Below are 22518 nucleotides of genomic sequence, written 5' to 3' on the forward strand. Positions count from 1 at the left end.
GGGAACTCTCTACATCGTAGGACTCATATGCAAACCCCAAGTCTCTCAAAGAGTAAAAGTAGGTGCCCTCATCTCAGCTATACCTCTCCCCCAATGAGATTCACAGCTGATATGTTAACTAGTTTTTTCAATAGGCATATAAACCTTACATGTTAAGATATTTTTCTTGGAGTTAATATGACAATCTAATCTCAAATGAGCAAAGAATATTTTCCTGCAAACTTGAGTATAACCATGTATTCCTTTCAAACAATAAGCAAAATTAAAACAAGCCTATGTATTATTTTGCTAAGTATTTCCTGAACCGTACTTACATTATAAGAACCATAACACCAAGTTCTCTTTTTACATTTAAGAAACTTGAAAACAAGCTCATTTTATCTTCTTTTTCATTTTAATTTTTCTCACTGATTGAGGCATGGGGATATGAGGACATGGATTTGGCTTTCCAGTTCATTTTAGCATGTCTTTTTCCTCTTTTTTAAAAGATAGAATCCAATTTCCTTGAGAACACAACAGACAGTCTATAAACTGTCCTTTGGTTTACTCTAGTAAATCATTTTCAATCTCAAAAGAAAGAGCTGCCAGAGAGACCTTAGTGCTTGTTTTCAATTCATTCTCCTCTAAACTATTTCTAGCACATGTTTATTTTAGTTTTTAGTTATGTAGAAGTTTTACTTTTTTCATTTTTAGGTATGGGGTTATTTCTGGGGTTATATTCTACTATTGATTTAAATGGTTGTCTGAGAAATGCAAGTGTTATATAGGGACTAGTTTCATATTACCATCCATTAGTGGTTTTAAAAAGTACTTCTCAAATTTTAATGTACATATGAGAACTGAGGATCTTGTTAAAATGCATATTCTGCATCAGTAGGTCTAGGATGGGGCCAGAGATTACACATTTTTACAAGCTCCAAATGATGTCAATACTGGTGGTCCATGGTCCACAAACTGAGTAGCAAGTATTTAAAGTACAAACACTGAAGACAAACTGCTTGGTTAAAATGCCACCTCCTCCATGTAATTTGGATATGTTAAAGGAAAATTTCCACAGACAATTTACTTATCTAATAAGATTTTATTTATTGATTCATGAACCAGGCGACATCCTATCTAGCAGATAGAAATGAGCTTTGAAGAGCTGTACAAGGGGAGATATTTTACAGACCAAAGTGACCAGGAACAAAGAACTCATACTGAGAATTTGCTGATTGGTTAAAACAAGGTTAGTTTCCTTATGTGAAACAGAGGGAAGTCTTGGATCCAGGTTAGTAATGTGGGTGCTGAGCAGTAAGTAAGCACTGGTTGAATTGAGCCTTCCTTTTCTGGGCAATCTAAGCAAAGAAACGACTGGTTGACTTGAGCCTTCCTTTTCTGGGTAATCTAAGCAAAGAAACTTACCTGAGTTTTGGTTTGCTGATGTGGGGCTTAGCATGAGCAACTTCATCTGGTTTCTGTAACAATTATATAAGCAAGTAACTTAGTTTCCTCATCTTTAAGATAGCGATAATAATAGCACCTACCATTTGGAACATAAAGATTGAAGGAGATAATACATGTAAAAACAATTACAAAAGTATCTAATGAAGAATAAGTGTATACATAAACACAGACAACAGTGTGGTGATGGCCATAGGGAAGGGGGTACAGGGGCTGGGTGGAGGTGGGCAAAGGGTGGGAATAAAATGGAGACATCTGTAATAATGTCAACATTAAAAATAAAGTTAAAATTATTTATTTATTTATTTAAATTTCTTTATTGATTAAGGTGTTACATATGTGTCCTTATTCCCCCATTACCCCCCCTATTTCCCCACTCAGGCCCTCACCAAAGAGTAAGTATATAATAAATGATATAAATCTTTAACATAATTTGACTTCTAAATAAAAAGTGACAATTATAGAAATCATTAAGATAAAGTCTCAGATACTTTTTTGGCAGTTGAGTTACTCTGATCACTTAAAAGAAATTACTTATTTCAACCACAGGGAAAAAGGTGATTTTTTTTTTTAAAAATTAATGTCCACAGAAAATGATAACAAGCAGTTCAAGGTAAAGGAACATATATATTGCTAGATGCATATGAATATACACATACATATAGCTTTAATTTAAATCTTGTAATAATCAGCAAGGCAGATTTCCATTATACAGTGCATTATGCATTATACTATTTCCATTATGCAGTTGAGAAAACTGAGGTTTAAAGAACTCAAATTTGACTAAAGTCACACAGTAAATGGAAAAACCAGGATTTAAATAGAGTTGCAAATTTCTATTTCCTTATCATACTAGACAAATTCACTCGTTTTATGACAGCAGTTCCAAATAGAAAGTGAATTCTCCCTGCATGAATCTCTAAATAATGAAGAGATTCTCAATTCCTTCCGCTTCAAATACTTTGCCAACCTTTTTGTGAACTACAATCCTGCTGCACCTGCTAGCCTGGCTCTGCTAAAGGCAGATGTAGTCAGCATTTCCATTCTAAATGCTGTAGGGGCACTTTGCAACTCAGCCATAATCAATCTATGTTGGGCTGAGCTTTGTCATTAAAGGTCATGGCTCAAGAGCAACTTTAAAATAAAAACTCCTTTTAGCCAACTTCAGTGTGAGTGAGGCACACAAACAGAAGCATATTTTGCACCTGATTGTAATTCACAGCCAGATGTCAGACTTAAGTATTTGCTTTATGTTTTCCAGAAGATGGCTGCTGTGTATTTGCACCTGCAACAAATAAGCAAACTGTAGAAAAAAATAATTACAGCTATAGCTAGCTCAGCCAATGCCCTCATCTAAAAACATTCACTTCCATTTTCAGAAGGTTTATCAAGCTACAATTTTATCACCACAAACATTGCAGATACCAAAGAAAGAAAAATGAACATGAGAACATAGGTCCAAAATAAGTGAAGTAAATATTCTGACTTGAAACTGAAGATAACAACTTGCTTGTAACTGGAGATACCTAATAATTTAATAAATGTGTACAAACATACAAACTGTGTGTATGAATATCTTTGACCAAAAAAAATTACAAAATTGCAATGCAACCTAGAAAGATAGTCCTAATGCCATCTTATAAAGCCAGTAGTTTAATTAGGTAGGTTAGATCAAGTTGGCTATGATCAATGGTGTGCTTATAAAACAGCTTTCCAAAAATATTTGTATCATTTGCTAATATTTGTGCCATAAATGCCCAACCTAGACTGATTTCAACCTATGAAAGTGACACCACTGAATGTAAAATTTGGAATAGGAGCATACAATTGGTTCTATTAAACTGATGTTTGTTAACTATGGTACATATGGCTCAAATCAATAACCTATTAATCTATCCTTCCATTATATGAAACTAGAATAATAAGAGCAAATTAAACCTAAAACAAACAGAAGGAAGGAAAAAAAGAAAGACTAGAGAGGAAAAAAATGAAATAGAGAATAGAAAAATATTAGAAAAAAATGTCTATGAAACCAAAGGTGGATTCTTTTTTTTCTTTATTGATTAAGGTATTACATATGTGCCCCCCACCCCATCCCCGCCACAAATGTTGATTCTTTTTTAAAAATCAACAAAATTGACAAACCTTTGGCTAGACTGAAAAAAGGGAGAAGACTATCTTACAAAAGAATAAAAATGAAACACTATGAGCAACTATTTGCCAGAAAATTAAATAATCCAGGAAATATACAAATTCTTGAATTGACACAAACTGTTGCTGACATGGACTAAAGCACACACACACACACACACACACACACACACACACACACAGAAAATCTGAGTTGACCTATAAAAAGTAAAGAGATTGAATGAGTAATAATAAAGAAACATTCAGGACCAGAGGGTTTAACTGTTGAATTCTACCAATCATTTAAAGAAGAATTAATACCAATCCTTCAGAAACTCTTCCAAAAATTAAAAAGAAGAAAAGGAAATCTTCCCAACTCATTCTATGAGGCCAGTGTTACCTTTATACCAAAGCCAAACAAGGATATTAGAAAGAAAATATAGACTTTTAATATTCATGGATATTCACACAAAAATACTCAACAAAACATTAGAAAACCTAATCCACCATCATATAAAAAAGGAATATGCATCATAAATAAGTAAGATTTATCCCAGGATTGCAAGATTAGTTGAATATTAAAAAGTCAATGCAGCCCAACCTGTGAGGCTCAGTTGTTGAGCATTGACCTATGAACCAGGAGGTCACTGTTTGATTCTAGTCAGGCCACATGCCTGGGTTGCCTTGATCCCCAGTAGGGGGTGTGCAGGAGGCAGCCAATAGATGATTCTCTCTCATCATTGATGTTTCTATCTCTCTCCCTCTCTCTTCCGCTCTCTGAAATCAATAAAAATATATCTTTTTAAAAAGGCAATGTAATACACTCTATCACAAAAATGAAGAACAAGCCCACATCATCATCACAAACAGATGCTGAAAAAGGATTTGACAAGATTCAGACTCTTACATGATAAAAACACTCAACAATTAGGAATAGAAGGGATGTTCCTCAGCCTGATAAATTATTTTCTATGAAAATCCACAGCTAACATAATTAATGGTATAAGACTAAAATATTTCACCTAAGTTCAGGAACAAGACAAGGATATCTGCTCTAAACACTCTATTGAACACGGTACTACATATTCTAGCTACGGCAACTAGGCAAGAAAAAATAAAGGTCTCTAGACTGGAAAGGAAGAAATAAAATTCTTTGCAGAAGACATGATTTTGTACTTAGAAAATCCTGAGGAAACCATTAAAAAAACTAAACTGAGTAGCCAGATTATTATGATCTCTGAATGAATAATAATCTGGCCACTCAGTGTATATTCTCCTATATAATAATCCTATATAATGAAAGGCTAATATGCAAATTGTCCCCTCGACCAGGAGTTCAACCAGCAGGCAGGCCAGCCAACCGCCCAGGTCCCCTCCCCCTGGCCAGCCTGGCCAGACCCCACCCATGCACGAATTCATGCACTGGGCCTCTAATATATATATATACACTGAGTGGCCAGATTATTATGCATTCAGAGATCATAATAATCTGGCCACTCAGTGTGTTATAGTAAATATGAATGAGTTCAGTAAGGTTATAGTATACAAAAACAATATGCAAAAACTACCTATTTCTAAATACTACCAATCTACACTAATAAAAGAGAAAGATGCAAATTGACTGTACCTCCACAACACCCACCAGCCAATCATGAATGAGTATGCAAATTAACCCAACAAAGATGGTGGGTTAATTTGCATATGCAGTCACCGAGTGCCCTGGGTCCCGGGAACATCCTCGGGACCCAGGCCGCTCTTAGTCTGTAGGCCCGTGTGTAGGCCTGGAGCAGCCGGGGTCCCATAATGACCCCGGTCACTCTGGGCCTACAGGCACAGGTGCCAAGCAGCTGGGGATGGGGCAGGAACATCCGCCCTAAGGCTGCTTGCGTGTGCGCTGGCACCAAGCGGCATCCCAGGTCCATGCCCCCAGCTTGGTGCACATGACGCGGGGCTGCTGGCCTTGGGGGCATGCCCCCTCGGGATGTGGGACATGCCCCTAGCCCAGTGGACACAATGCAGGGGGTCCTCTGTGCATAAGCTGCAGATGAAACACCTTTTCTTGTTTTTTTAAAAATATATTTTATTGATTTTTTACAGAGAAGAGGGGAGAGGGATAGACAGTCAGAAACATTGATGAGAGAGAAACATCGATCAACTGCCTCTTGCACACTCCCCACTGGGGATGTGCCCCCAACCAAGGTACATGCCCTTAACAGGAATCAAATCTGGGACCGTTCAGTCTGCAGGCCGATGCTCTATCCACTGAGCCAAACCAGTTCAAGGGTAAACACCTTTACTGACCGCTCATTGGCTAAGCTTCCTGTACACCACCACTTGCAGTGTTCTTGGTAACTTGGGTAATAAGAATCCAAGAAGGTGATCTAGGGTTTTTCCACCACACTCCTGGAGGAAAAAAATGAAGGTCTGCTGCTGGAGGGGCTAAGAAATGTCATATCCTGCCCTAGCCAGATTTTCTCCGTGGATAGAGCCTCGGCCTGCCGACCACAGGGTCCAGGTTTGATTCTGATCAAGGGCATGTACCTAGGTTAGTCTCCTCCCTGGACAGGGGCCAGGTCAGGGCTCATGCAGGAGGCAACCAATCAAAGTGTCCCTCTTACACTGATGTTTCTCTCTGTCTCTCTCTCTCTCTCTCTCTCTCTCTCTCTCTCTCTCTCTTCCACACTCTCTAAAAATCAATGGAAACAGATCCTTAGGTGAGGATAAAAAAAAATAAAGAAAGAAATGTCATATCCTATGAAAGACACATCTTGAAAATGCCTAAAGAAAGTTGTCATTTTTCATGGTGAAGGGATTGGAGTCCGTGTTGATGAAAACACCTTGGTGGCTGCGGTGGCTGGCAGTGGCTGCAGCAGCGGGTTGATGGGGCTGGCGCCTTTCCCTGATCAGCCCCGTTGCGTCCCACAGAGGGAGGCCAGACTGTGGCTTAGGCCCGCTCCCCGAGCGGGCCTAAGCCATCAGTAGGACATCCCCTGAGGGATCCCAGTCTGTGAAAGGGGGCAGGCTGGGCTGAGGGACCACAACCCCAGTGCACCAATTTCGTTCACAGGGCCCCTAATGAAAAATAAAAATGAGATTTTGTAAATTTTATTTAAAATATAATAAATTAAAATATTCAGGTATATATTTACCCAAAGAAATGCAATATTTATAAACTGAAAACTCCCAAACATAATTTATAAAAATTAAGGAAGACCTAAGCAAATGGCAAGATACATGATCATGAATTAGAATCCTTAATATTGTTATGGCAATACTACCAAAATTGATCTACAGATTCAACATAAACCCTATCAAAATACCATCTAACCTTTTTTAAGGAATTGACAAACTTATGCAAAATTTCATTTGCAAATGAAATAGACCCAGGAGGGTCAAAACTATTTTAAAAATGAACAGACTTGGAAGATTTATTTCCCTAATCTAAAACTTACTACAAAACTGCAGCAATAAGCAAAGTATGGTACTGGCCTAAAGACAGACATATAGAGCAATAATATGGAAATAAGAGTAGAGAAACAAACCAATGCTTTTATGATCTATTGCATTTTGACAAAAATACTAAAATAATTCAGTTAGAAATAATAGTATTTTCAATAAGTGGTAATGGGACACATGGATATCCACTTGCAAAAGCATGAAATTGGACCCATACATAATAGCATAAAGTAAATCAAAATAAATAATAAAATCCTTAAAAGGAAATAAAGGAGTAAATATATGGTATTGGGTTGAACAATGATTTCTTAGAAATTGCACCAAAAGCACAAGGAAAAACAAAAGATAAATTGGACTACATAAAAAATAAAAAATAAATAAAAAACTTTTCTTATTCAAAAAACACTATCAAGAAAGTAAAAAGTCAACCCACAAAATGGGAGAAAATTTTGCAAGTCATATCTGGTAAGAGAATTGTACTGAGAATATATTTTTTAAAAAAACACTTAAAACTCAATAATAAAAACACAACCCAATTTAAATAATGAGCAATATAATTAAAGGAAAGCTTTTCTACTCACAACACTTCTGTGGGGGGTTTCCCCACACAAACCAGATTTCTCAACTCTCCAGACACCAACTGGGTGTCCTATACCACAACTCAGCATTACTCCAGGTAGCTAGTGTCAGACTCCATAGGTTTAAGGGCTCAGTCTCACAAGACTGCGCTCCCTTCAGAGGCCAGCTACAAGTAATGGATCCCTAGATTAGACACATTTCTGTCCAATTTACCAGTAGCAAAAAAGTTGGAGGTTCCCATACCTCCCACTTCCTGATTTCAATTTGTTTAAATGTCTCACAAAACTCAAGGAAACAATTACTTACATTTATGTATTTATTACAAATGATATTATAAAAGATACAGAACATGCAGATGTAGAAGTACATAGGACAAGGTAAAGGAGGGTCACAAGTTCAGGAGTTTCTGTTTCCTTGGAGTTGGAAATTACTCACCCTCCAAGCATGTGGATGCATTCACCAACCTGAAAGCACTATGAACCCCCCATAGTTCAGGATTTTTATGGTGAATTGATTGAATAGGCATCATCAATTATTAACTCAATCTATAGCCCCTGTCCTTCCCCCACCCTTCCTGCAGGATGGGGATGGTGCTGACAGTTCCAAGTTTCTAATCATGCCTTGGTGTTTCTGGTGACTAGCCCCCAAACTGAAGCTATTCAGGAGCCAACCAAAAGCCCCGTGATTAGAACAAAAGAAGCTCTTATCCCTCCAGGAAATTCCAAGGGATTTTGGAGGTCTGTGTAACTCTCCAATCACCCCCATCACTCAAGAAATTAGAAGCGTTTTAGGAGCTCTGTGTCAGGAACCAGGGACAGAGACAAATAAATATTTATTATATCACAATATTTGATTTGACTTTTCTCTAAAGAAGATATATTATATTGTCCACTATGCCCTTTAAAAAATAATCAATTTGTTGATGGTTTCTTTGCTGTGCAAAAACTTTTTAGTTTGATATAATCTCATTTGTTTATTTTTTCTTTCTTTCCCTTGCCCAAGAAGATATAGCAGAAAAAATATTGCTAAGAGAAATGTCCAAGATTTTACTGCCTTTGTTTTCCTCTAGGATTTTTAAGGTTTCAAGTCTAATATTTAAGTCTTTAATTCATTTTGAGTTTATTCTCATGTATGGTATAAGAAGGTAATCTAGTTTTATATTTTTGCACCTTTCTGTCCAAAATTCTCAACACCATTTATTGAAGACTATCTTTACTGCATTGTATGGTTTTGTCTTCTTTGTCAAATATTAATTGACTATAAAAGTGCAGGTTTAATTCTGGGGTCTCTGTTCTGTTCCATTGATCTATATGTCTGTTTTTATGCCAAAACCATGCTGTTTTGATTACTATGACCTTGTAGTATAGTTTGATATCAAGTAGCATGATTCCTCCAAATTTGTTCTTCTTTCTCAAGATCACTGCTGATATTCAGGGTCTTTTGTGGATCCATATAATTTTTTGGAATATTTTTCTAGTTCTGTGAACTATGCCATTGGTATCTTGATATGAATTGCTTTGAACATATAGATTGCTTTGGGTAGTATGGAAATTTAATGATGGTAATTCTTTCTATCCATAAACATAATATATGCTCCTCACCCATTTGTATCTTCTTCAATGTCTTTTTCAGTGTCCTATTATTTTCTGAGTACAGGCCCCTTATATGCCTGGTCAATGGTCAAATTCATTCCCAAGTATTCCACTCTTTCTTTCATCAATGCTTTGTAATTTTCTGATTTACAGGTCTTTGCCTCCTTAGTTGGGTTTGTTCCTGGGTATTTTGTTCTGTTAATGCTGTTGTGAATGAAATTGTTTTCTTAATTTAATTTTTGGATTGTTCATTTATTTTGCCTTTTTTAGTGAAATGATTTGTTCATTTTTTATCTCTTTCTCTGATCTGTAAGCATCAGGTGTGCAGAAACAGTGTATGGTTTAGCTCACAGATGTACCCCACACTCTTTTTATAGCAGTAGTCACTGAACACATGATCAATAAAAACTTGTTAATATTTTAAAAATAAAAATGCTCAAAATCATTAGCCTTTTGGGAAATATAAATCAAAACCACAATGAGAAACAATTTTACATTCACTAGAATGGCTAATTTAAAAAAAAATACAATAACTAGTGTTAGCAAGGATGTAGGACAACTGGAACCTTTGTAAATTATTGGTGGGGATATAAAATGCTACAGCTCATTTAAATAACAGTTTGGCATTTCCTCAAAATCTTAAACATTGAGTGACCATAAGATTCAGTAGGTATATATTATATACCCAAGAGAAGTGAAAACATGTCATTGCAAAAAAAAATATTCACAAATATTTATAGCAGCATCTATAAATATAAAAGCCTAAGCGACCTTTACAACCAGTCAACCAAATGACCATAGACTGATCGCTATGATGCACACTGACCACCAGGGAGCAGATACTCAATGCAGGAGCTGCCCCCTGGTGGTCAGTGCACTCCCACAGCAAACCTCCCACTGCCAGCTCCAATCGCCCCCAATTGGGACTGGGAGAGATGTCCTCAATCGGCCCCAATTACCAGCCAGGCCAAGGTACCCCACCTGTGCATGAATTTGTGCACCGGGCCTCTAGTCCTATCTAATAATAGACAAATATGCAAATTGACCATACCTCTGACATACCTTTAAGCCATGCCCACAAGCCACGCCCACCATCCAATCAGAGCAAGTATGCAAATTAACCCAAACCAAGATGGCTACAGCCACAGAGAGCAAGGTTTCCTAGGTAACAGAGGAAGCCAAGCTTTCTGCCTGCCCTTGCCAGGACTAAGCCTCCACTCAAGCTACAAAGTTTCAATTATAGAAGGTAAACAAATTCAAACAAATGGCGGCAGGATGGAGCTTGAGAGAGCAGGCCAGGGTTGCCACCAGCAACAGGGGAAGCAAAGCTTTCTACACACCCTGGCCGGCCCCACCCGCTTAAGGCAACAAAGTTTCAATTATAACCCCAACACAAATGGCTGCTGGCCTCGGAGGGAGCCCCAGGCTTGGCTCCGCTCCAGGCTACAAAGTTTCAATTGTAGAAGGAAAATAAATTCCAGATACCAGGGCCTCTGCTTGGGTTGCCAGGGGGCATGGCCGGCCTGCAAACCACCACAGGCCCCTCGCTCAGGCCGCCCCACACCCCAAGGGAACCCCCACCTGATCCGGGACGCCCTTCAGGGCAAACCAGCTGGCCCCCACCCCTGTACCAGGCCTCTATCCTATCTAATAAAAGAGTAATATGCAGATTGATCATCACTGCAACACACAATATAGCTACCCCCATGTGGTCAAAGATCCTGCCCCCATGTGGACACAAGATGGCCAGCAGGAGAGGGCAGTTGTGAGGCACCCGGCCTGCAAGGGAGGGCAGTTGAGAGGGACCAAGCCTGCAAGGGAGGGCAGTTGGAGGTGATCAACCCTGCAGGAGAGGGCAGTTAGGGGTGACCAGGCCGGCAGAGGAGGAAATTGGGGGCAAACAGGCTGGCAGAAGAGTGGTTAGGGGGTGATCAGGCTGGCAGGCAGAAGCAGTTAGGGGCAATCAGGAAGGCAGGCAGGTAAGCAGTTGGGAGCCAGCAGTCCTGGATTGTGAGAGGGATGTCCAACTGCCCGTTTAGGGATCTGACTGCCCACCGGGATCGGGCCTAAACGGGCAGTCAGACATCCCTCGAAGGGTCCCATATTGGAGAGGGTACAGGCTGGGCTGAGGGACAACCCCCCTCCGTGCACGAATTTTGTGCACCAGGCCTCTAGTTATCTATAATAGCCACAAGGTGGAAACAACCAGATGTCCATCAACTGATGAATAAATAACATGTGGTATATTAATACAATGGAATATTGTTCAAAAACAAAAAAAGAATTCCTGATATATGCTATAACATCTAGGAAGCTGAAATATCATTCTGTGTTTTAAAAGTCCATTTATATGAAATGTCCTGAGTAATCAAATCTATAGACACAGAAAGAATATTAGTGCTTTGCTAGGGCTGGGGAGTTGAAAATGTGGAGACAACCAATGGCTACTGGTTTATTTCTGATAAGATAAAAATGTAAAATTAGATTGTGGTGATGGTTGTAAAACCTATGAATTTACCAAAAAATATTGAATTGTATACTGGAATGGGTAAACTATACAACATATGAATTATAATAACCCAATAAAGCTTTACAAACAAAAGGAAAAGCAGCTAACATTTATTAAGTACTTTTTAATTTCCCATCATTGTGCTATTTGCTTTACAGTTATTTCACCTAATTCTCATTATAACACTGTCAGGTATTATCATTGACCCTTTTTAACAGAGGGGTAAGCTAAATATCAAACAAGTTATGTATTAGTAGGCTATAGGTCCCATAGCTAGTAAGTGGTAGAAGTGAATTTGAACCCAGGTTTGTTTTATTCCAAAGTCCACCCCTGAAATTTAACTTACTAGCTTATACTTCCTGGTCATTAGAAAACAAAAGGTGATTAATAAAGAATAAATGGACATAGCAAAAATGTGTAGAAGAAGAAACTAAGGGTCTGTGGATGGAACTTTGGAACAATATAACTTGAGGGCCAGACAGAAAGATTCACACACAAAGGGAAAGAAAATATTAATATGAAGATGAGAAAAGAGTAGATTCTTGGAAATATCCTATCTAATAAAGAGGGAATATGCTAACTGACTGTCACACCCTCACAAGATGATGGTGCCCACAGCCAATAAAGCAGGAATATGCTAATTGACTTCCATGACCTCACAATATGGGGGAGCCCACAGCCACAAGATAGCAGCGCCCAGTCCCCTCAACTCCACCTCATCCAACTGGAGTCCCCTCATCCCCGCCTCATCCAACCTCAGTCCCCCAGTCCCCTCACACCGCCTCATCCAGCCTCAGTCTCCCAGTCCCCTCAGCCCCACCTCATCCAGCCTCAGTCTCCCAGTCCCCTCAGCCCTGCCTCATCCAGCTGGAGTCCCCCAGTCCCCTCAGGCCTGCAGGGGAAGGCAGTTGGGGGCAATTGGGCCAGCAGGGGAGGGCAGCTGGAGGTGATCAGGCCAGCAGGCGAGGGCAGTTGGGGACAATCATGCCGACAGGGGAGCAGTCAGGCATCAATCAGGCTGGCAGGGGCGTGGTTAGGGGGCTATAAGGCTTGCAGGCAGAGTGGTTAGGGTCAATCAGGCAGGCAGGCAGGCAAGTGGTTAGGAGCCAGCAGTCCCAGATTATGGGATCCTGCGGGATTGGACTTAAACCGGCAGTCGGACTTCCCCCAAGGGGTCCCAGATTGGAGAGGATGCAGGCTGGGCTGAGGGACACCCCCCTCCCATGCATGAATTCCATGCACTGGGCCTCTAGTATTAAATATATATCAAACACTTATAATGTGTTAGCATACTAGGTACAGGAATACAAGGGTGGACAATACATAAATTTTGTCCCAAAAGTATGTTAGAAAAATAGTAATATCAGAGAAAATAGTACTTTTTTAAAAATCATAGCCAAAATTACTATTTTCATTTTATTTTTTTATCTTTATTGTTGAAAGTATTACATATGTTCCCCTTTTTCCCCCATAAGCCTCTTCCAGCCCACTCCCACCCCCTCACCAGGCCCTTACCACCCCATTGTATGTGTCCATGGTTTATTCATATATGCATACAAGACTTAGGATTTCAAGGATTTTATTTGATACTTATTTCTGGATGTAGTCACATGGACTTCAGGAAAGACAGCCTGAGGCAAAGCTGTCTTCAGTACCCCACTATTGGCTCTTTTTGTAATATTTTCTCTTCCAACACACATTCTCCCAAGCCCCCTTACCTGTCAGATGCTTAGCAAGTTGTTTCTCCTGTTTTGCCTGACATCTGAAAACAAAAAACAAAAACAAAAAAATACACACACAAAACCAGCTATTAGTCATTTAAACCTCAGCATGAATGAGTTGTATTACTACGTGAAACTTTGGTAAAAACAAACTGACATAAGTCGCCAGTGTTAAGATTTTCAGGAATGTAAAGTACCCATTTATTACATATAACACTATGTTTTCCAAAATATTCTATAAATACTTTGAGAGTAGAGTCCATATTTTCTACATAGCCTAGATATAAAACTACAGCTGCGAGCTGATTCAAGGACAAATGTATGCTCAGTACTTGGTCAACTGATTAATAACTGTGTTAATTTTATCCTAATTATATTTTACTAGAGGCCTGGTGCATGAAAATTCATGCACTGGAGGGGAGTCCTTCAGCCTGGTCTGCCCCTCTCACAGACCAAGAGACCTCAGGGGTGGGAGGGGACCCGGCAATTAGGGGAAGGCAATGCTCCCATCACACCTCTGCTGCTGCCACTGACGGCAGTGCAAGCCTCAGCCGGCCCTGGTTACCTGAGCCTTGGGCAGCCCTGGTCAGCTGGGCAGCCACCATCTAAGGCTTGCCTGCACCTTGGGCCGGCCCTGGGTGGCTGGGCAGCCAAAGTCCGAGGCTTGCTTGTGCCTTGGGCGTCGGCTGGGCATCTGCCATCCGAGGCTTGCCTGCACCTTGGGCTGGCCTTGGGCGGCTGGGAAGCCAACATCTGAGGCTTGCCTGCACCTTGGGCCGGCCCTGGGTGGCTGGAAAGATGCCATCCGAAACTTGCCTGTGCCTCGGGCTGGCCCTGTGCAGCTGGGGGGCTGAGGGGATAGGGGGACTCCGGAGGCAGGCACGTGGAGTGGTAGGACCCTCCTGGGGGAGGGCCTGGCCATGCCACATGCCTGCTGCCCCAGTGGGACTGAGGGGACTGGCACCACCATCTTATGGCTATGGGTGCCGCCATCTTTGAGGGCGTGGCAGTCAATTAGCATATTCCCTCCTTATTGGCTGTGAGTGCCACCATCTTTGTGAGGCTTTAATGGTCAATTAGCATATTCCCTCTTTATTAGATAGGATGATATTTCCTAGGAAGTCAGAAATAGATTTATTTATTCTGTTCACAAAAAAAAACAACAGATAAAATTATGATAATTTCCTTCCCATCACAATAATGATTTCTAAATTAAATTTTGGTAATTGTAACCCTTTTCTTTTTATCATATCAATACTTTATCCCTGGTAGAGTTAAAATAATGGACTTTCAAATACACTACCCCATTCCCTCTTGCAGAGAAGGACTTTTATATTTTTGAAAATCTAAGCTGATGATCTAGACCACATGAATGGTTTGTCCATTAAAGAATGCAAATCTCAGCAGGTATGTTGTTTAAGACTCCCACTGGGGACAATGTGGGGAAGGAAACTATGCTCACAATATCTGAAAAACTCTCTTGAATGAAAAATAACTACAAATAGTAGGCCAAGTCCTACAGTTCTTTATCAGACAAAGTTCCTTTTGTACCTACTAGGAGCATTCTCTGCATGAAGCGGGACATCTGTAATACTTTCAACAATACATATTTAAATAAATACATAAATAAATAAATACAAATAAATGAGTAAACTGAGGCACAAGGAATTCAACAAGTAGTCCAAGACCACAAGACGAACAAGTGGCAGGGACAACATTCAAATCCAGATATCATGTTCCAGATCCTATGCTCATAACAAGGAGACCCGCAAATAACTTCAAACTACTGCTGAGGATCAGCCCAAGAGGAGATACCATGAATCTTCCTCTAAGTGTGAATTAGCTGATTTGGCAGATGAGAGTGGGGAAATTAAGTACTTTTAACTTACTTTTTAAAGAGATTTCCCTGTGAAGTGCCATAAGCTTCAAAGATTAATTTAATGTTACCTGCTCTTCAGAAGTCCTTGTGAATATAAGGCCTTTTGTTCATATAACACTATGAGAACTTGTGCCTTCTGCACAGTCCATAGCTCCTGCTGGCTCATAAAGAAAATAACTGTCCAATTTCCAGCTTCTAATTAATATTGCTTTGAGAGGCTTCTGGTGTTTTGTTTTGTTTTGTTTTGTTTTGGGGGGGGAATGAATCAACACCTAATAGTAATTTTTCCTTAAAATTCTATAAACTCATTGCCAAATACTAGGTGTATCAGTTAATAATGTGTATTTGGTAATCAAAGAAAACACGATAATGTAAAGAGAAACATCAAAAGTGCTTTATTCACAGTAATGTCCATCGCTAGCTACACATTTCCCCCATCTTTCAGGTAATTTGTGGATACTGTCCCAATAAAACTTTTCTTGTTTTGAGGCAAACCATTCAGAGACCAAATTTTCCACTTCTTCGTATGTTTTGAAGTGCTGCTCAGAAAGTGTGTGTGCCATCGATAGAAACAAGTGGTAATCTGCAGTATTACTTCGCCTTCCATAATATATAATACCAACTCAAGACAGATAAATGACATGTTTCCATCCATCAGTTAAGTACTTTCATTTGACAGTTTTATTTGCTATCCAAAAGTTACTTGTTTATTGGGAACTCTTATCTTTCCTCTGCATGAACTGCCCTCGCAATAAAGAAAGCCCAAGATTTTGACAGTGCATGGAGATTTGGTTTTGATTTGAAACCAAGTCAAGATTTCACTTTGATTCCCTTCTCTTAGATGCTTATATTTCATACAAAGCCATAATACCAAACCTGGCCTGAACTGTGAACATCTCTTTCTATTATGGGAAAAAGTAGAAATCTCTCCTGAGTAGCTCACCAACAACAAATTAATCTCTGAGTTTGTCATGGGATTTTTCTCAGAGTAATAAATGATCTGATACGATTGGAATTGCTGACACATAGTCAAGGCAATATAAAAAAGGGAACAGTCTATTGACTCTCTGAGCATTTCACTTTAGACATAACACTCAATAGATGTCAAAGGGTACAATGAAAACATCATCTTTTTCAATTGCCAAATGACAAAGACGCTCTATTTAGGGTGAACTGAAAAGCCCATCTTCCCACAAATCTCTCCCCTACCACATATCAGGTTTCCTGAACATTCTGCATCACCATCTTTCCAAGAATTGCTAAAGGGAGATATGGTCATTTCACACATTTAAGAGATTGTATTACTGAGAAAGTCATGTATCTCTCTTCTGTGTTACCATTATACTCTCTCATAATATTCATCATGCTGTATCATGATTGTTTATATTCTGACTCTCAAATAGGCTCTTAGATCCTTGGAGAAAAGGATCAGTTAGACTGTACTTCCAGTTCCTAGAACAGTAACCAAAGTCTATTAAGTCATATTTGCATAGTAACTATTTCATGAATGCAAAACTGAATGGAGAGAGGTAGAAGTAATAAATATATGAATTGCAAGTTACAATGAGAGGAATTTATATTATTAAGCCATTATCGCCCAGAGCACAAAGCAAGCCTCTAAAGCAGAGGTTGCAAACCAATGGATTTTCAAGTTACATGTAGCCCATAGATGAGCTTCCTGTGATTCATATTGTGTAATCCAGACAATGTTTTTTAAAAATTGGTCACCAGCATTGAAACAACAGATTTCATGTTTTTAGGAATCCATATGTCTGGCTTTTCAAAGGAACTTAGAAGAGAGATCAATCTATTGATATAAGGTCAATATTCCTATGTAGCAATCATCTGTTGTCCACATTAGATGGGGCATAGGCTTTCCTTTTGTTTACATACCCTACATGACCCATTTTATTTATTTATGTTAACTGCCTAGCCAATATAACTATTTGAGATTGTAACCTAAAGTAAGAGGATACAAGACAATTATGCTATCTATGAAGGTTAGGAGTAAGAGGAAAGAATAGCTTACTGATTTAGAAGGACATGAATAAATAGAAACCAAAGTGAGAACTATTACCATTGCATGAGGGCACTGGGCCTCTTGCAGAAAGGAGCATTGCTAACAAAAGGCTTTATATTTACTTTAAAAGAGTAAAAACTATAAAGAGAGATAACCATAGGACCAAGTGTTAAGATATTCTTCTTCTATAGATCATCCTACATAAGAAAGAAGTAATATGCAAATTTACCCTCATGCCCTCGCACAAGATGGCCGCCCCCATGTGGTCAAAGATGGCCACCACAAGATGGCTGGCAGGGGAGGGTAGGTGTGGGCAATCAAGCCAGCAGAGGAGGGCAGTTAGGGGTGACCAGGCCGGCAGGGGAGTGCAGTTAGGGGTGACCAGGCCTGCAGGGGAGGGCAGTTGGGTGGGGGGGGGACCAGGCTTGCAAGGGAGGGCAGTTGGGGGCAACCAGCCCTGCAGGGGAGGGTAGTTGGGGGTTACCAGGCTGGCAGGGAAGGGCAATTAGGGGGACCGGGCCAGCAGGGGAGGGCAGTTGGGGGGACCAGGCCAGCAGGGGAGGGCAGTTAGGGGTGACCATGCTGGCAGGGGAAGGAAGTTGGGGGTGACCAGGCCTGCAAGGGAGGCCAGTTAGAGGAGACCAGGCCATCAGGGGAGGGCAGTTAGGGGTGATCAGGCCAGCAGAGGAGGGCAGTTAGAGGTGACCAAGCCAGCAGGGGAGGGAAGTTGAGGGTGACCAGGCCGGCAGGGGAAGGCAGTGGGGGAAACCGGGCCTGCAGAGGAGGGCAGTTGTGGGGGGACCATGCCAGCAGGGGAGGGCAATTAGAGGTGACCAGGCCAACAGTGGAGGGCAGTTGGGGGTTACTGGGCCTGCAGGGGAGGGTAGTTGGCCGTGATCAGACTGGCAGAGGAGGGCAGTTGGGGGCAATCAGGCCAGCAGGGGATCAGTTAGGCGTCGATCAGGCTGGCACGGGAATAGTTAGGGGTTATCAGGCTGGCAGGCAGGCGTGCTGTTGGGAGCCAGTAGTCCCGGATTGTGAGAGGGATGTCCAACTGCCAATTTAAGCCCGATCCCTGTGGCTTAAACCGGCAGTTGGACATCCTCTGAGGGGTCCCAAATCGGAGAGGGTGCAGGCTGGGCTGAGGGACACCATGCCCCAGTGCACCAATTTCATGCACTGGGCCTGTAGTGATATAATATTTAGACTAACTTAGAACTTCATGCAACAAACATTAATTTCACTGAAGAGAAGGTTTCAGTTCATGCTGAGGCTGAAAATAAATGTAGAAAGTGGTTCATACGGTGTTTGCCCAGTCAGTAATTTCTTTTCATGAACCTTGGAATATAATTTTGCTTTTGCTTTTCACATGTAAATACATCATTTCAAGTGCACAAAATATACACAAAGAAAGAAATTCAAACATTATGTATTCTAATACTAGGGGTATAACATGCCAAGTGAATTTTTTTATAAAGCCTTTGTTTCTGCTTTTGTACAATAAGACAGCTGTTTCTATTCATCCAGGGTTTTTTCCTTTCTTTCCTTTTTTTTTGAGGAAACTGGTGACGGTGATTACAGCATAATGTCTTCCTGAATCATACTCAAAATAAGAAAATTTTATTTTAAAATATTGGCAAATGTAAAATGTTTCTACAACAAAATTAAATTATATAAACCCAAATGTTTGTTAGAAGCAATATGCACTATGAAAACCATTTCTACTTTTTCTTTTGTTTTGTTTTCTGCCCTTTGGGCAGAAAAATCTAACCTAAAATGGCAAACTAAAAATATATTAGAAAGAAAGTGAAAAATGAAAGTTTGCACTAACCGGATTTTAGATACTTCCATGTACTATCAAACCAGTAATATTCTTATTTAAGAAATATTTTCAATGTGAAATGATTTGATTCATTTTCTGATTACTATCAATGGGTATACAAAACAAGAAAGGAGAGGTAAGAGATTAGAAGATAGATATTCATGTATAGAGAGAAATAAATTCAAACTGAAAATATTTAAATCTTCTCTAAAATTCCCATGTTTTCTATTATTTCAAAAAAATAAAGTTTTCCCTAAATCACTGAATAAAATGCTAGTCACCACAGTTGCTATTTTTAGGAGTTGAATAAAGAAACAGGGACAACTTTTTGACAATATTGTAACGTTGGTTTTTAATCTATAAGAACTTACTGATTTCACTGAAGGACATCCTATTAGTCAATGTTGCAGTAAGGAAGGTTCTCTCAAAATCCCAGATGTTTTTTGAATACTATCTATGTTCTAATAATGAGAGAAGTGATATTTATTGAGCAATTCCTAGGTAACTTTCTATCTTTTTTCCTAACTTTTATACAAATCAGTAAATGTCACCACAATTTTAGGTATATTATAGATATCTTCACTATATATGTGACATGGTGATAGTTATATAAAATGTATAAAGTCATATTTACCTCATAATGAGTATATATACATATATACTTATACACACATATGTGAGAGAGAGCTGACTAATACAGAATTACATACACAATAGCAAATTTTGAAATCTAGGTGTGCATCAATAGATGTGTGAATACTCAGAAGTAGTTGTAAAGAATGAACCAGGTCTTATGAGGAACACTGAAATATTATCAGGTAAATAAAGCAAGATACAGAATAATAACCATAAGTGTGTGTATATGCAAATTACTGTATAATACAAATTCATGAAATATCAGTTCAGGGAAATTATGAAGAAAAAGGAAATTGAGGAGGCTAAGGGTCATGGGACTTTAGCTATTGACTCTATTTTTTATGTTTTAATTTTTATGAAAAAATATATTCACTAATTTAAAAAATGTTTTCAAAAGCAATGTCACATTCTCTTACTTTCAGGAATTTACAGAAATCAATTTTTTTCTCTTCTCACCTTGTAGGTCTGCTTTCACATCTCTGCCTATTGACCATTTCATTTTTTATTTATTTATAAGATAGCTTATTTTTCCCAAGAGTGTTATGAAGCTTTGGGATGTGCCTAGAAGAATTCAACCAACACGACAAGCAAAATTAATATCTAGTAATTTTACTAATTATACTTTCGACCTATTTTTTTCTGCCAAACTAGTTTTCTATGGCTTCTAGTTTGAATAGATATAAAATATATTAATAGTTCTATGTTTGCCTTCTTTCAGAAGGGAGTAAGCAATATTCTCTACTTTTCACTCTTTTCTTTAAACATAGTTTTGCCTGAAACTGAGTTGTATGAACTTGTCAAGTGCTCTCAGCAAACCATTCAGAATTTTGTCTTTTCTGGGCTACACTACCAAAATTTTCCAGTTATATTTTGAATTGACTTTCCGTATACATATGCTTTGTGTACATATTAAAAATGCAAGGAATACTTTGAGTAATATATGAGCCTAGAAAGAGTAGTCTTATACATAAAAGGGCAACTTGAGGTTGGGTGTAATTAGTTTACAAAGGCAGAGGCAAGTATTCTTTACTTGTCTCTATTACAAAACATCAACTGCCTTCTGGTTTACAAGCTAGATTTAATATTGACAGAGTGATTGACTTCTATCCTCTGAATGATATAGGCAGATCCTTGGAAAAAGCCATCATACGCAAGTAAGGATACAACTGAAACAGTCTTAGAAAGACATTGGGAAAAATAAACATACAAACACCAAAGCAATAATGAGGAACACAGCAGAAACCAAGGAATATAGCAGAAATTGAGGGGTTAAATTAAAAGAAAATGAAATCGTTTAACATTTCATTTTCTCATTATTAAAAACATCAAAAGACCACATTTACTTTTACAATGTTTGCTATTTTTATTGTAGTGATTAAGTATTCAAAAAATTGGACAAGTTTTATTGCAATGTCTATATATTTTACAGTAATTATCAGGGTAATATATAACTCTGAGAAAAGGTTGATCGTTAAAATACAAGATAGCTCATTTTTAACACAAAGGTTAGAAGCAGAAAAAATGGCATTAAGCTAATCTAGGCTATTTTATTTGTTCCAGTAGTATATATTTCTATGATAACATTCTATCTAATAAAAGAGTAATATGCATATTAACCATCATTCCAACACACACGATGGCTGCCCCCATGTGGTCAAAGATGGCTGCTGCCATGTGGACACAAGATGGCCACCACAAGATGGCCAGCAGGCGAGGGCATTTGGGAGGGACCAGGCCTGCAAGGGAGGGCAGTTGTGGGTGATCAGGCCAGGAGGGGAGGGCACTTGGGAGGGACCAGGCCTGCAAGGGAGGGCAGTTGGGGGTAATCAAGCTTGCAGGGGAGGGCAGTTAGGGGTGACCAGGCCAGCAGAGGAGGGAAGTTGGGGGCGACCGGGCCTGCAGGGAAGGGCAGTTGGGGGGGGCCCAAGCCTGCAGGGGAGAGCAGTTGGAGGGGACCAGGCCTGCAGGGTAGGGCAGTTAAGGGTGACCAGGCCTGCAGGGGAGGGAAGTTAGGGGCAAACAGGCTGGCAGGGGAGCAGTTAGCCATCAATCAGGCTGGCAGGGGAGTGGTTAGGGGGTGATCGGGCTGGCAGGAACAAGCAGCAATCAGGAAGGCAGGCAGGCGAGCAGTTGGGAGCCAGCAGTCCTGGATTGTGGGAGGGATGTCCAACTGCCCGTTTAGGCCCGATCCTAGTGGGATCGGGCCTAAGCACCAGGCCTCTAGTGTATATATATATATATATATATATATATATATATATATATATACACACACACACACTGAGTGGCCAAATTATGATCTTTGAACACATAATAATCTGGCCACTCAGAGTGTGTGTGTATGTGTGTGTGTGTGTGTGTGTCCTATCAAATAAAAGAGTAATATGCAAATTGACCATCACTCCAACACACAAGATGGCTGCCCCCATGTGGTCAAATATGGCTGCCACCTTGTGGACACAAGATGGTCACCACAAGATGGCCAGCAGGGGAGGGCAGTTGGGAGGGACCAGGCCTGCAAGGGAGGGCAGTTGGGGGCAATCAAGCCTGCAGGGGAGGGCAGTTAGGGGTGACCAGGCCGGCTGAGGAGGGAAGGTGGGGGTGATCGGGCCTGCAGAGAAGGGCAGTTGGGGGGGACCCAGGCCTTCAGGGAAGAGCAGTTGGGGGGGACCAGGCCTGCAGGGGAGAGCAGTTAGGGGGGACCAGGCCTGCAGGAGAGGGAAGTTAGGGG

Source organism: Cnephaeus nilssonii, assembly GCF_951640355.1.
Source record: "Cnephaeus nilssonii genome assembly, chromosome: X".
Classification (NCBI taxonomy): Eukaryota; Metazoa; Chordata; class Mammalia; order Chiroptera; family Vespertilionidae; genus Cnephaeus; species Cnephaeus nilssonii.